This window comes from Rissa tridactyla, chromosome 1 (genome assembly GCF_028500815.1).
Source record: "Rissa tridactyla isolate bRisTri1 chromosome 1, bRisTri1.patW.cur.20221130, whole genome shotgun sequence".
NCBI classification, from domain to species: domain Eukaryota; kingdom Metazoa; phylum Chordata; class Aves; order Charadriiformes; family Laridae; genus Rissa; species Rissa tridactyla.
Genome location: NC_071466.1, coordinates 137,484,753 through 137,498,941, shown reverse-complemented (window position 1 = coordinate 137,498,941; position 14,189 = coordinate 137,484,753). Strand labels below are relative to the sequence as shown.

At 41.3% G+C, this 14,189-nt stretch overlaps 1 long non-coding RNA gene across 3 annotated transcripts in view; it reads right to left on the bottom strand.

The window, feature by feature from the left end:
* LOC128916856 (uncharacterized) overlaps positions 1 to 13,865 on the bottom strand; it is a 106,410-nt gene extending 92,545 nt beyond the window's left edge. The window contains exons 1-2 of one of the 3 annotated variants that reach the window (XR_008469069.1): positions 13,314 to 13,865; positions 11,194 to 11,299 (exon numbers count right to left, since the gene is read on the bottom strand). This is a non-coding gene — a long non-coding RNA (uncharacterized LOC128916856). Of the gene's footprint in view, positions 1 to 11,193; positions 11,323 to 11,393; positions 11,475 to 13,313 lie in introns of those variants that run through there. The other 2 variants (XR_008469067.1, XR_008469068.1) reach the window with 2 other exon arrangements.
* Between the last annotated feature and the right edge of the window lie 324 nt (positions 13,866 to 14,189).

Here is a 14,189-nt window from a genome sequence, read left to right as displayed (position 1 = left end):
CTTTGCTTCAGTGTGCCGAAACTTACTCATTATTTTGAGCGTACCGTTTACCGAGCTGAAGGAAAGGGGAATTTCTCATTTTGCCTTCCTCCCTGATCTGAGCATCAGGCAAAGGCAGGTACTGACTACACAGGAGATGCACCGGCCAAAACAATGCTTGGAACCATAGCCTTGCCTAGCAGTAATTTTGGAAAGACTGGATGTGAATTGACCTAAGAGTAAAAGAAAAAGTGGTGAAACCCCAAAAATCAAACACAGAAGTTTTGAAATCTTGTGCAAAGAGCACGAAAAAACCTGGAGCACTTACTCCATTTAGATAGTTACAAACCCTGCCCAACTTAACAGTCCAAACTAGAACATCTGTCCCTTCTCTTTTTCTCCTCAGGTTTATCACACTAATTTCTCCCATTTGATCTCAAACGATACTGCAAACTGAAGAGGGGAAACTGCCTGCCCTGGCTAGCTTACACTCCTTGGTGCTCAGCAAGTCTACACACATCTTGGATGGGAAGTGTTCTCACACCACAGGTAATGAGAATGTAAGAAGGCAGGTTACCACAACTACTCAGGAGCCAGCTGGAGACACCTAAATGCAAGAATAGAACATAACTTGGGGCTCAGTAGCACTTGCCCAAAGATTTTCAGCACCATTAATAATCAGGCTATAAAGCTCTCAAATTGGGCAGAGGATTACTAGGAAACATTTCAGAAAACTCTGGCTGTAGGTCTCCTGTATTTTCGCTTTGGGTTCAAAGCACTGTTTTTCACACAGCTGCAGATGAGAGGAGAGGGGAAGCGGTGGTAGGAGCGGGAGAGGACATGGAAGCAACAGAGTCTGGGACTACCAGTGGGTGCAAAAGTAAGTCCTATGCATGAGCATCTGTAGGATTCGATTGTCATAGGCACACTTATTAAAAATGCAGGGGGAAAAAAAACCCGGCCAAACAAATGGTTTTTACAGTATTCATTAAAACACAGTTGGCCTCCTGCAGTAACTGAAGCGGCACGGCTTTAGCTGGCTTGAAGCTGTCCACATGGTGGAACCAGTGTGGCTCTCTGCGCTCAGTCAAACCCTCGCCTGCTTCCCAACTCTCCGCATCACGTGTGTGTCTGGGGCACTCTCCAGTGTGCCTGTGCCCTTGATGAGAACAAAAATCAGAGACGGGGTGACTGAGAAAGCCTGCTCACTTGAGCTGACTGTAATTTGCTACACAATGACAGTGCTGCACGAACCAGGCACACTTGCCTGTTTTCTAGAAACTAAACTCAGTACAAACAGAGGCTAGGTTGCTGTAAAAAGAAATAAATCCTAAACTCAGCTACATTCAGGCAAGCAGTAGGCTGAAAAGAATGGAAATATCAGAGAAAAAAAAAAAAAAGAGTCAGCAAACAAAAGGTTTAAAATATGCCAGTGCCTTTATTTTTAAAAGCTCCCTCCCAGTTCTCTATTCTGCAGGGAGCACATAAAATATTATGATTTGTAAGTTTTAGTTTCCATGGTCATTGTTTAGTATTCTGTAAAGGTTTGGAGCTTTTTGTTTTGTTTTTTAGTCAATGATCTAATTAACTACCCCATACAATCTTAAGATGCCATCGACATACTGCATTTTAATTATTCGTACAGCAGAATCCTAAGCTGGAAGGGCCACAGACCAGGCAACTTCACAGCATCTTTCTATTGAGCTGTTCTGATCAGAGTTAAACTTTGATTTGAGTTATATCCATGCAGATGCTGTGCGTGTTGCAATCTTTCCTATTACTTATGAATGCATAAAACAGAGCGACTAATTTACAAGACGGTGATGATGAAAGAAACCTCATGGCAAGTAAGCAAGTGAGCACATAACCTTCCAGTTTGGTGAAGAATACCACTGAATTTTGGGAGGCAGAGGAGTCTCCTCCAAAAGCTATGAGTGAAAGTCTCCATTCAAAGGAAGTCGAGGACTAGAATAGCAGCTGCAACACAGATCTAGACTATGAGATGCCGCCTTATGCAAAGCGGTGTTTAACCCCTCGAATTCTGCAGGCACAGCATCTCAAAGCAGCCCACAACTTCTCCCTTCTCAGCTCAGTGTTCTCCACATGTGCGTTGTACGTGGTCTATTCAGACATCAACTGTTTCTCGTGGAAGAAATCTCATGGGCAACGCCAGAGTTATCTCCAACTTACAAGAGGAGGTGCTGAGGCAGAGAAGGAGCTGAGGCAGAGAAGGAGGAGGAAACCTGAAGAGGCTCTTACTGTTACACCCAAGGCTGAGTGTAAAAGAATCTCCCAACCTCTTACTCATTTTTCCAGACAAGGGCGCCACAACTTCCACATACAAATACTTCATCAAGGCCTAATTTCTGGACAACAGCATGCCTAAGATACATAATTTACAAATTAAAGGATATTCTATTAAAGGATAGAAGAGTAACTAGAGAAACTCTTGGGACTGCAGATTATACTGATTAGTTAACACCATTGATTTCAATGGCACAATAAAAATTATTTTTTGTACACAGTATTTCTCCCAGCGGCTTCTACAGCAGTAGTTCACAGTACATAAAGGACATAAAAAAGCTGTTAGCTATCTGAAGTGGTTTGAGTGGGACTTAAACTCTATGCAGGCCTTGAACTAGTCATGTGCAAAGAGATGAAATTCACTCTGTGAAGAATGGCTTTACTTTTTTTTTTTTTTAATTGCCATGAGAAGTAATACCCACTAGACAGTGATGTGAAACACCGCCACTGATCACCTGGATAAACCTTTTCATTACAAGCGTTTTTCAAAACTACTCATTTGGAGCTGTAACGAAGTCTGCAAGTGTAGTGGCAAAGTAATTTTTCAACTTGATCCCTTGATGTCAAGTGAATTGTGAGACACTTATATTTGTTCTTCCACTACTTGCAACTTTAAAACTAATACATGACGTTAGGCCGTAGGCCTGTTTTTTCACAGATTAAAAGCTTGTTAGCTCTTCCTGCTGAACCTTCAATTAATCTGTATTTTAGGTTAGATTGTATCTCAGGAGGAACACGCAGATGACAAGACAAGTTACAAAATTCAGAGATTTGATACTGGCTCACGCACACCCCCTTTTCCACCTGAAGTTCAATCCACCACCAGGCGGATGTATAATCTTTCACCTATTCAGCGCAGCAGGCATCAAAAGTTAAAAGGCTTGAAGCAATTATTTTGACAATAATGGAATTTTAGTGCTTCTGTGTCCAACCCAGAACCTTATGTGGGTACAAAACTGCCATATCCAACCGACAGTGTAAAGAAATCTATTTTGGGAAAAGAATTACGCTTATACTCTAAGCTCCTTCAACTTGCTAAAACTGATTGCAAGATGTGGACTGCAGTGCCACAGACTGCAGAAACATTCACAAGCAAGTACCTATATGTGCGTACAGTACCTTCCATAAGCATGGAAGTATCTTCATAAAGTTACAACCATTTCATTGTCACTCCGGGCTTCCAGACTGGCCCGCTCTTTACAACAGGCACAACCACCTTTCAGTTTGCTTTTCCCTCCCAAATCAGTCCTCTTTTTTTGAGAAACTCGAGACCACCTTGTTCCCCACTGGCTGTATCTGCAGCCAAGTGCTGTTCCTCATCCGTTTGCCTTAAGCAACACAGTACGTTTTGCATCCTGAAAGCATTTTGGGGCCAAAATTACAAGCACCTGACGGATGCCATTTTTACCCTGTTAAACACAACGCCCTGCGAGCATTTTATGTTACAGAGAAGAAAGTAATTGCCACTCCAAATAAAGTACTAAATAGCATCTTAAATGTGTACACGTGAATATTACACGTTCAACTTCATTTTTATTTACACCAAATAGGAGTGCATCCATACAAAAAACCACTCTGATCTCCTGCGTGAAACATATATATTGTAGAGTGGGTTATACTTTAAATGAAATAATTTTATAGAGGCATTCAGAAGGCACCGAGGAGACAGTAGAAATAATTGTTTTAGTATAATTTAAAATGTAAATGTCATGTAATATGTAATTTAAATGTAAATCTGCACCTTAAACCTTCAATCCATCAATGTAAATCTCCATTTAAGAAACAAAATTTCCATGTGATCATGTTAATTCCTCCTTCTACAATAATTATAGAATGAGAAATGTATAACCTTCCATTAAAAAACTGCTAACTAACTATCTTCATAACAGACTGAGTTGGAAAACTATTTTAAAAAATGGTTACTAATAAAAATAAATGTAAAGATGTAAATGGTTTATTCACATAATAACTAAGCAACAAGAAACCCCCTATATTTCACACTGCATTAAAAACAAAACCAAACCCCTCGATGAACCCCCGCAGCAAAATTTATATATGCATGCCCTTTGGGCCTGTAACAGAGTTTCCATCCATCTTGGGATATGATCAATTCCTTCCCACGCACCCTGCAATTCATAAATGCATGCTGGAGTAGGAAGAATACCAATGCTGTGTCCCTTAAAACAAGAAAGCAAGACTCTTGACACTCCTTGGTTTAAATTAGACACAGCAAGAAGGTAAAAAACTAACCGCGTCAGTCCATAAGGTCATGCAGAATGTAACATTCTTTAAATGCACTTTAAGAGTCATTCGAGGTCAGGCTTCCTGTATCAGTTTTTTAAATGAGTGCTACTTTGGTTCAAGAGTATAATCCAAAACTCTCTGATATCTGTGGGAGACTTCCCACTGACTCAGGACTGGATATACTATTTCGTTTCCTATAGACCAATTAGACAATGCATCTCATCTGCCAAAGGTAACAAAAATATCATGAGAACTCTCCTATCTTTAAAAAAAAATAAAAATATCTGCAATCAGAGAGAAAAATAAATATCAAAAAAAGAGGAAAAAAACCAGAATGGTTTATCAAAGAGTAAAATCTTTTGAAAATAATACTTGCTGTATATACAAATGTAGAAGTAAATACACCAGAGCTCTTTGTGTATGGGTAGCAAAACAAATACAATGATCAAAATCTCTTGAATGCAATTAAATAACTTTCCTACCCTTTTGCACACTGAATTCCAATAAAAAACATGACTAATTTTTAAAAGATTGCAAAGGCATTTAAAAGCGCACGTCAAAGCTTTGTGTTCACCAACTCAGTACTTCCTGAACTGAAACAAGTCCATCTAAAACCTTGTAAAAATTTGGAACTTCTTTATGGTTATTACATCTTGCAGATGAAAATGCAAATGAATTCTTCTACAGTTTTATCTTCTGGTCAGAACAAAGTCTTTTCTATCACCTATCCTATTGTGATTCTGTAACACCAGTTACTGTGAGTAATGTATTAGAAAGACTAATATAACTTGGGTCAAAAAAATCAGTATTTTGTGTATCACCTTTACAGAACCCTCAATCTGACACCTCTCTCTGATGAATTAACTTCAGTGTGAAGTATCTTGGCCTACCATGGTTGTAAAACACAAAAACACTACCATGCATTTCCCTATGCTACTCAGTGCCGCTGCCTGCCCCCCCCCAACATTAAAATAAATAGACTTGATGGTGCAGCTTCTTGTTTCCTAGCTCCTGAGATCAACTGTTTCCAGTGTACCTTTCTATTTTTTAAATTACTTAAAACAATAAAAAATTAAATAGAGAAAAATAAAGAAAAGAGGACTAGTTTCAAATAATGCTATTTTTTCTAATTTGGCATACTAAGAATATTTGTGTCTGTAGTTATAAAAGCATGTGAACTCTTTTATTATTAAAATTGAAGCTACCCTCTCCTTCTGGAAATGTCCGCTTACATTGAAAAAAGAATTTCAGGAGCTCAACGAAAGCCATCGTAAACATATCTATAAGCAGGTATCTGAATACATGGGCAACATGCCAAGTGTATCTCAGATTTAAAGTGTTGCAAAATATCAGTCAGCAATTCAAACATAATCAATCAAAGGCTATAGAAAATGATGACTTAATTAATATTTAATAAAGGTATATTGGTTATTATAATAATAAATTCATTTTTTCCTTAGCTCCTCTTCCTTCCCCTTTGCAAAATTTTCAGTCGGTATCCAAAGCAATTTACTTTTCTGTTTGTGTTTTAACAAGTTTGAAAAGAGCAAATCACTTTGAAACTCCAGAGAGATTGCAAAGGAGCTAAATGTTTTCCTTGGCAGATAACAGGATACGACAGTTGAGGTTAATTTAAACTTACGTGTATAAAAATAAGTAGGTAGTACATTGCCATCTTAAATCTACGGAGTCCTTCCAAAAAGACTGCCTAATTTAAATAAAGAATGCATAAGGTAAGGCATCAAGTACATACCAAATATGGAACCAAGATTCACTCTTAATTCATAAAACTCTCATTTGGAGCATCAGTGAGATGAAGCTCTTTGGAGGCTCCACGCTTTTTTTAAAACAAACTAACAAAACATGATCAATGCTTAGACCTGTATTTTGGAGTATCACGCCTGGAGAATTTTTATGAGAGTTTTGAAGTTTTGTGGAAGACCCTGAAAACCACTATAGCAGTCAGATCATTATTACAGACTATTATGTATATAGGCTTAATCCAAATCCCATTTGAAGTTGATGGAAAAAACCCCGTCACCTTCAGAGGCCTTTGGATCAGATCCTTTGTTTCGAGAGGTACGGCATAGCAAATTTCAAACCTATGCAAGAGGGAAAAGTACACAACTACTCAACAAGCGGTAACACTAATCTTCTGTGAAAAAAGACTGTTTTTACAGAGAGCAACTCATAAAGATGCATTCTTGTATTTGATGGTATATATTTTTAAAAGATTGTCTGCAAAGGCCCTTATTTTGGGCATTCCATTCCTGCATATCCACCTACGAATTAAGGCATCTGAAACAGAATTATGTTCTGGTTTGGAGGTCGTGAGTCAAATTTTAATGAAATCCTACTAGCACTGGGGTCACTAGGAGATTTAAAATATTCTACCTGAGTGCAGGAATAGCTGTGGAAAAAGTTCTGCATTGTTCCTTGGAAAATCACAAATTGGTCTGCTTGCTAGTGAGAAGTTATAGATCAGATTTATTAGTGATTCCACAAATGTGCATGCATACTACGTTAGTGAATATCTGGGTAGAGGGGGATTGCTCCAGAGCCCATCAAACTCAACAGAATTCATCCCAGTGTGGATCAGGCACGGAGTCAAATGCATAAACAAGTACAGATTTGCACGGCCAGTACAGTTTACAGTAGTATAAACTCAGGCCTTGCGAAAGTGCGTGTGCACTTGAAAACATCCACCCCGCCATTTTATATCTACTGGGATCACTCGACTTACGAGTGTCTATTGTGCTGGCTACAGGGATTTAAACTTTTTGTCTTCTGGCTGCAATCAGCTAAGTCTAGCTAGCTGCATGCATACTGAATAAATTAATATCTACCTTTGCAAAAATCAAATGCACTGTACAAGGGCGGATGCTATATGAACACATATGTAACTATGAAGAAACATGTCCTACATATGTCTTATTTGAGAAACAAAGAGAAATCATATTTCTAAATTATTTTTTTTTCTTCTCAGATAGGTACAGGCACCATAAATCAAAATTAAAACTGTATGGCAGTATTGCTTTGTTTTTTATATATATATATATATACACGTTAGACCTCCACAACAACCACCGTCGCAGGGGGAGAAGGAGGGAGGGCTGATTACCTGCACCTGTTTCAAGCTGCGAGCAACTGATGCAGTTAGTAGGAAAAAAATGCCTAATTAGAGCGCATTTCCATTTTCTTGAGGGAAGGTGTCACGATCACAGGCCTGCCCGCACCTTGAGCACCCATGTGCACAGGAGACTTGGAACGCTGCCCTAGGAGGTAGAAGGCCCTGCCGAGGTTTCTCACGCCACAGGAATATATGTGGCACACGGACGAAGGCCGATTACAGTGAAACCGCTTTGCCTGCACGGCAGCTGCCCAAACACTGAGTGGATGTGAATTACACCCCTCCTTCCCCCCCAGAAAAAAATTTTTTTCTTCAAAAGAAATCTGGATGAAACAAGGCATTCCTTCCACCCGTCCTTTTATTTCTCCTTAGCTGCTACAAAATGTTTATGAATACTTGGCATGTACTAGAAGGCAGTGCTGTACCAGTACAGCCACACAAAACATAATCCAGCCTTAGAGTCTTGTGTTATCTTCTACAGTCAACGAAGACGAGAACTCCGGACTGCACCCACATCTGAAAGTGGTGACTCCTGCTCCATTCCCTTTCCCTTTCTTCTCCCCGCCTCCTCCTTGCTCCCTCTCCCTTTACCCACAATAAAATCGCCCTTAACCTGATCCAAACCTGGCAGCGTTCACCCAGACAAAATTCCGATTAATTTCAAAAAGTTTAGCCTGAATAAGGACGCCACACGCCCCTTTTATTACCTGGGAAAGTGGCCCATCACATCGTAACCCACCTATTTTGTGTAAAACGCTGTGGACGACGCTCCCCTTGTTTCCTTGCAAGCTGCTCTCTGCCTTGCACGTAACAGTGCTCTCTGTCGAGCACTCCCGATTACTCACAGGCCTAGAACATATGTACCTTTCCCTTGTGTTCCCCGCTTTCCCTGCCTTAGCACCGCTTGGTGAAAGCCATATTTTTAGGAAAGCTAGGTGGGAGTTTAAGAATAGACTGTTCATTTATCAGCAACACCTTAAATCTCCTTTTGGAGGATAAAAAGCCATTTGGAGGATGGGGGTGGGGGGAAAAAGACGGAGTCTGGAGCAAAAAACAGTGCATCTTACATTATTTTCACCATGTTTCACTCAATTATTATCTGAAAATACGCAAAACTTCATCCTAGCCAGCTACAAAAAAATTCTTTTAATTAAGCAAAGCATTGTCTATGCTTTTAATTTTTCACTCCATGCACCAAACATTTTGTACAAAAATCTTGGCAGTCCAGCACAAAACACTTTCAAAATGTAAATGCTCTAGCTTATGTGCATAATTCCTGAGGCATTCATCTGAAGGGCTGAATATTTCTACTGGCAGTTTATTTCAAGTTACACACTAAAAATAATTTTAAATTTAAAACCTGCATTTCACCAATCTAATGAACAGATTTTAATCCTTCTTCAATTAACACACACGTGATCTTTATGCACTGTTATGCTCATTTTCAGCACACTTCTAGAAATTCTCACTGTGAAATAAACCAGTAATAAGGCAATTCTGCTTCTTTTACTTTCACAGCGATCATTTCTAGCAAGCCACCACAAAATAATGAACTAATACACCAGAAGCAATTTTATATTCCTTTAAGTGCTAGTCCTCAGCAACAGAACAATCCCCAACAAGCATTACAACCTAAGAAAAAGAAATCCTCTTTAGATAAACAGCATCATTAGGGGCAATATCATTGAGTACTCTGAAATTTCTCAGTGAGGAGCGTTTAGCAGTTTGTGATTTTATAACAACTACTACAAGTTGAAACCCTCAACTAGTATGTTATTTGCATTGTACTGTGCAGCTACTACAGGCCTCTAAAAAGTACTTGGAAGAAATTGATCTTAGCTATGACCAAGCCATACGTTCCTAAATTCCTTTCTTAATCTACACAGTTCACTAAAACATTCTCTACTTACTTTGAGCTTGATCGGCCAATAAATACTGCTTTACTACTTAAAGTTATGAGTTGTTTTTCAGTTTATGTTGCCATAAAACAGTTCAAATGCAACGCCAATACGAAGATGGTTTTGATACAATGCTGTCAATGGCCTGAATTTAAAACTATTTTTGTACAAGTCAGTAGGTATTTTCTGATTATTTTGTGGAGGTTTTTTGCGGAGAAAAAAACCCCAAACTTATTTGGATTTGTTTTGTTATTTACTTTAATTCCTGGATATAAATAAAATTAAAGGGAAAAGATTAAAACATTTTACATAAGCGTCCCATTTTTTCAGTGTAGAGGAAAGCATTTTGTTTTACAAATATATATGACAGGACTAGTTTTCTCATAAGTGTCTCTAAAATTAATTTATTTCCAGATCTTTTAATTCGCACATGCACTTGTTTATATAAAGAATACAAAGTCAGTATTATAATAGGTCTGGCAATTTCACAGTAGTAATAAATCTTAAGTGTATAACCGTCTGCCAAATTGTGCCTAACTCAGTACACCTATATCCACATGCTACTTTGATCTATAAATGGCATTACTCTAATATTTAAGTATTATACTTAAAATAAATTCCTTCATTAACATCCGAAGAGCAAGAGAAAGAGAGTGGGAGTGTGCGTGAGCATGTGCCCGTGCGCGCATGTAAAAGATAAAGAAGAAAATACACTTACGGCACTTATGGACCTTTAAAGGCCATCAAAGATACTATTTTAAAAATATATTATAAAAATGGTAATAATAAACTAATCCTGAACAATTCCAGGTATTATAAAATTTAAGTATGAACCCTGAAAATATTTATGTCCAAATTCACGTTGCTAAGACAATCAGGAAACATAATTGTAATGAGATACAATTACTGCAGATCATCACACAGTCACCTTAAAAAATATTAGTTGAGAAATGCGAACGCGTACCCTCGTGTATACGCACACAAATGGCAAAAAACCCTACGTACTTGTTAGCAGCTGCATTAGAACTGCTCTGCACATGGACGTTTAATAATGTTTCAAACCTACTGAAATATTAAATAAATATAAAAACTTGCACCGCCCAACTTTGTTTCTTTTCTTGAGCTTCCTTCTATTTAAAAAAAAAAAAAAAAAAAAGGGAAGGGGGAAATGCCATTCAAGAAAAAAGCTATATTGTAATCAATGAAGGCAAGACTGGCACAAGTCCTAGAACATTTGCATTCAGAAATAAAAGCTGTGATCGACCTTTGTCTGCTAAGAAAATGAAGCTTGCTGGTTTTAAACAGACTAGCGAAGGGAGGGGCAGACTTGATAGAGAGGGAGAAGAGAACCTAAAAACCAGCAACAATAGCAAATATTAGTATATCACATCCCTAATAGCCAGCAAGCGATCATCCTGAACGAGCCTAAACCTCGCTGGGCGGATAACGTAGTACCGGTTAATAATAAATTAATGGGAAGACGCGAGCCAATTTGCCGATACCCATGTAGTTTCTGAAACTTAATTTTCCTACTTGGCAAGGACTTGCCGCTCACGCCATGGTAGCGGCACATAAACACGAAACGCTGGTGGCACGTCAAGGGGGGAAGCCGGGAAAGCGGTGGGAAAGCGAGCTTACCCTGTGCAAGGGTGGGAAGCCAGCCAGCCTCGGGGAAGCCGCCGATGGTGGTGGTGGTGGTTGGTGGTGGTGGTTGGTGGTGTTCACCTTGCAGCTCTGCAGTCTCCTGGAAAAAGCAGGCAGAAGGCACTGAAGGGAGCTCGGTGGCATTTCTCGCCCTTGCACAAGGCCTGAGAAGAGGAGGGGAAGGCGGTCCTTACCTAGCAACCGGCGCCGGCTTCTCCCGCTCCTCCGCCCGCTCCCCTGCCACAACTGCCCCCGGCTGCCAGCGCCCGCCCGCCCGCCCGGCAGCAACAATGGGCGGCTGCGAGGGGTGGCATGAAAGGGAGGGAAGGGAAGGGAGAAGCGAGGGGAGGGAGGGAGAGAGACGGAGGGAGAGGGAGAGAGAGGGGAGGGGAAAAAAAAAAAAAAAAAAAAAAAAAAAAGAGAAGCGTGTTAAGCTTGTCTGGTAGTTAACAAGTCTTGAATGAAGAATGTTAGCAAACAGACAAACAGCATGTCTGATGCATGCTAATAGTCCTGGCTTCACCACTGACACTATGAATAATTCAGTAGAAAGGAGGGAAAAGAAGGGGACGGGGTGGGGGGGAGAGAAAGAAAAAAAAAAGGCACCCTCCACCCTCCCTTCACGCTTTCAAACGTCTGCAGAGAAGACGAGAATAAAAAGTATGCTGCAACTTTCTCCTTTCCACCCATCGCTAAGAAAATATTCAGCAAAAAGGCCTGCTAGGCACCATCACTTTCGCCAGTGCTGCCTCTCGGAGATTTTCGATTCCTATTTTTGTTGGCTATTAATTTCCTCCCCCCCCCCGCCTTTACCGCCTATTTTACTTCTTTTGTCTAGGAGCTGGCACCTGTCCCAGAGACGGCATTTTACTGCACATCCCCTTTTCCCTCCTCAGCGGAGAAAGGGGGGGGGGGGGGGGGCGAGGTTTGCAAGGACGAAACAGCCTCTGCACCCCCTACCCCACACCCAGCCCCCTGCCTCCCTCCCCCCCAATATTTCCATTTCAGCCATGGTCAAATTACAAGGGGGTTTAGAGGGATATCATCCGCCCTATTTCACATGGCGCAGATACCTAAAGCCATTAAAAATATATTTCTATTAAAGAGAAAGAGAAAGCCAGCGAGAGCAGCTCGTTCCCTAAGCAGCACTGTGCACTGATACTCGGGGGAGAAAAATCACAAATAAAAGCCTTCATTCTCACAGCATACAAACTAGCAAAGCCCGATTCATCGCTCAGTCAAAGAAATCAATTTCTTTAACGGAGGAAAAAGAGAGAGAGGAGAGAAAGAGAAAAGGAGCAGCGGAGGGGAAAATACTTGGAGCTTTAACCTCGACATTGCGATATACAGTACAGCCGAGCACAGCGCAGGAGAGACGGAAAATGAGCCCCGTTCTTAAAACGGTGGAAGAGGAGGGTTAAATAAAGCAGAGGGAAAAGAAGATCCTATTTGCAGCATTTTTAAAAGTTCTGCTCTGGCAAAGGCCGTCTGAAGGGGAGGCCCTTGCAGCAGGAATGCGAGCGGCGGCGGCAGCAGCAGCAGCAACCTTTTTTTTCAGAGTCCAGCCTCCCCCTTGTGAGCGACTGGAGCAATCTGGCTAAGGAAGAGGAGGAGGAGGAGGACGTGAGCTAGCGAAACGCAGAGGGCTAGAGCTGATGATGAAAGAGAGGCACGGCCCTGCGTGAGCAGGCTCGTTTTCATCATACGCAGAGAGACACACAGAGCCATCTATCTATCCATCCCGCCATCCCTCCCTCCGCCGCCGCGAACCCAGCGCCCCGCCGGGCAGCGGCAGCCGCTCCGCTCCCCCCCCGGCCCCGGGGCTTCGGATGGGGACGGCCCGGCCGGGGGCAGGAGGGGGGGGACGGACGACGGACTGGGGAAACCGGGGAGGGAAAAAAAAAAAAGAGCAACGGAGTTGGGGGGGGGGGGGGAAGGCGCTGCGCTGGAATGCATATGCATCCACGCTATGGCAATATGCTTGACAGTACAGTGCGGTTAATGAAGCTTTTAATGGGGGGGGGGGGGGGGGGAAGGCGGGGAGAAGTTCCTACGGAAATATCTTCCGGGATTAAAAGGGAGAGAAGAGGGCTCTTCTTTCTATTTACACGTACCCAGACGTCTCTCTGTAGCAGAGCAGCCCGCCAGAACCACGAAACTGCAGCACGCACACGGAAAAAAAAAAAAAACCAAACCAAAACCAAAAAAACCCCCACCTCAAACCCAAAAAACCCCAAAGCCGCAGAGCTGCAAATGGATATTTGCAAAAGTAAATACTGTATGTGACAAAAAAACTTGGTGATTTTGTTTTCTCATGCCCTTACTTCTAAACCAGCTGCACAGCCAAGCTCAGGCTGCTTGGCCCTTATAACTATCTTGGCAGCGAGTCAAAAGCTGATAAGCATTTGGGCGAGACAGCTCAACTGCTGTGCTGGAAGAAAAACAGCTGCCATGATTGCTGTTTGATTGAGAGCGCTTACACACACTCACAAAAAAACATATCGGACTGCAAAGACGGGCCACAAATGCCTGAGGATTCAGCTTCAGAGGATCACCGCGCATTTCCTTTAAAAAAAAAAAAAAAAAAGAGTTTTATATAGTTTCTCCTCCGTTCTCCCTCCCCTTTTTTAAAGAAAACGTACTGCGTCGACTTGCTTTTCTTCTTCCCATCCCCCCTCCATAACCTCAAGCAAACTCAAGGAATTGTGCCAAAAGTCCCGTTGCTAGTTACCAAGTGCATTTTTTTAAACGTCCCTTTGATACTTCTTTCCCTCGTGCTTGCCATGGAATATGCAAGTCAGATAATCTTTCCATTACTTACAAGAAGTAATTAAAAAAGAAAAAGAACTCCTAGCTCAACGTTCCTTTCTCTTTTTCTCTCATAAGGGGCAGAAGGAGGGAAACGAGGGGGAGAAGGATATTTTTTCTCTTTGCCGAGTCCAACATTTGGCTTTTTCCATTTGTGGCGGATCACTGTAACGCTATTGTAA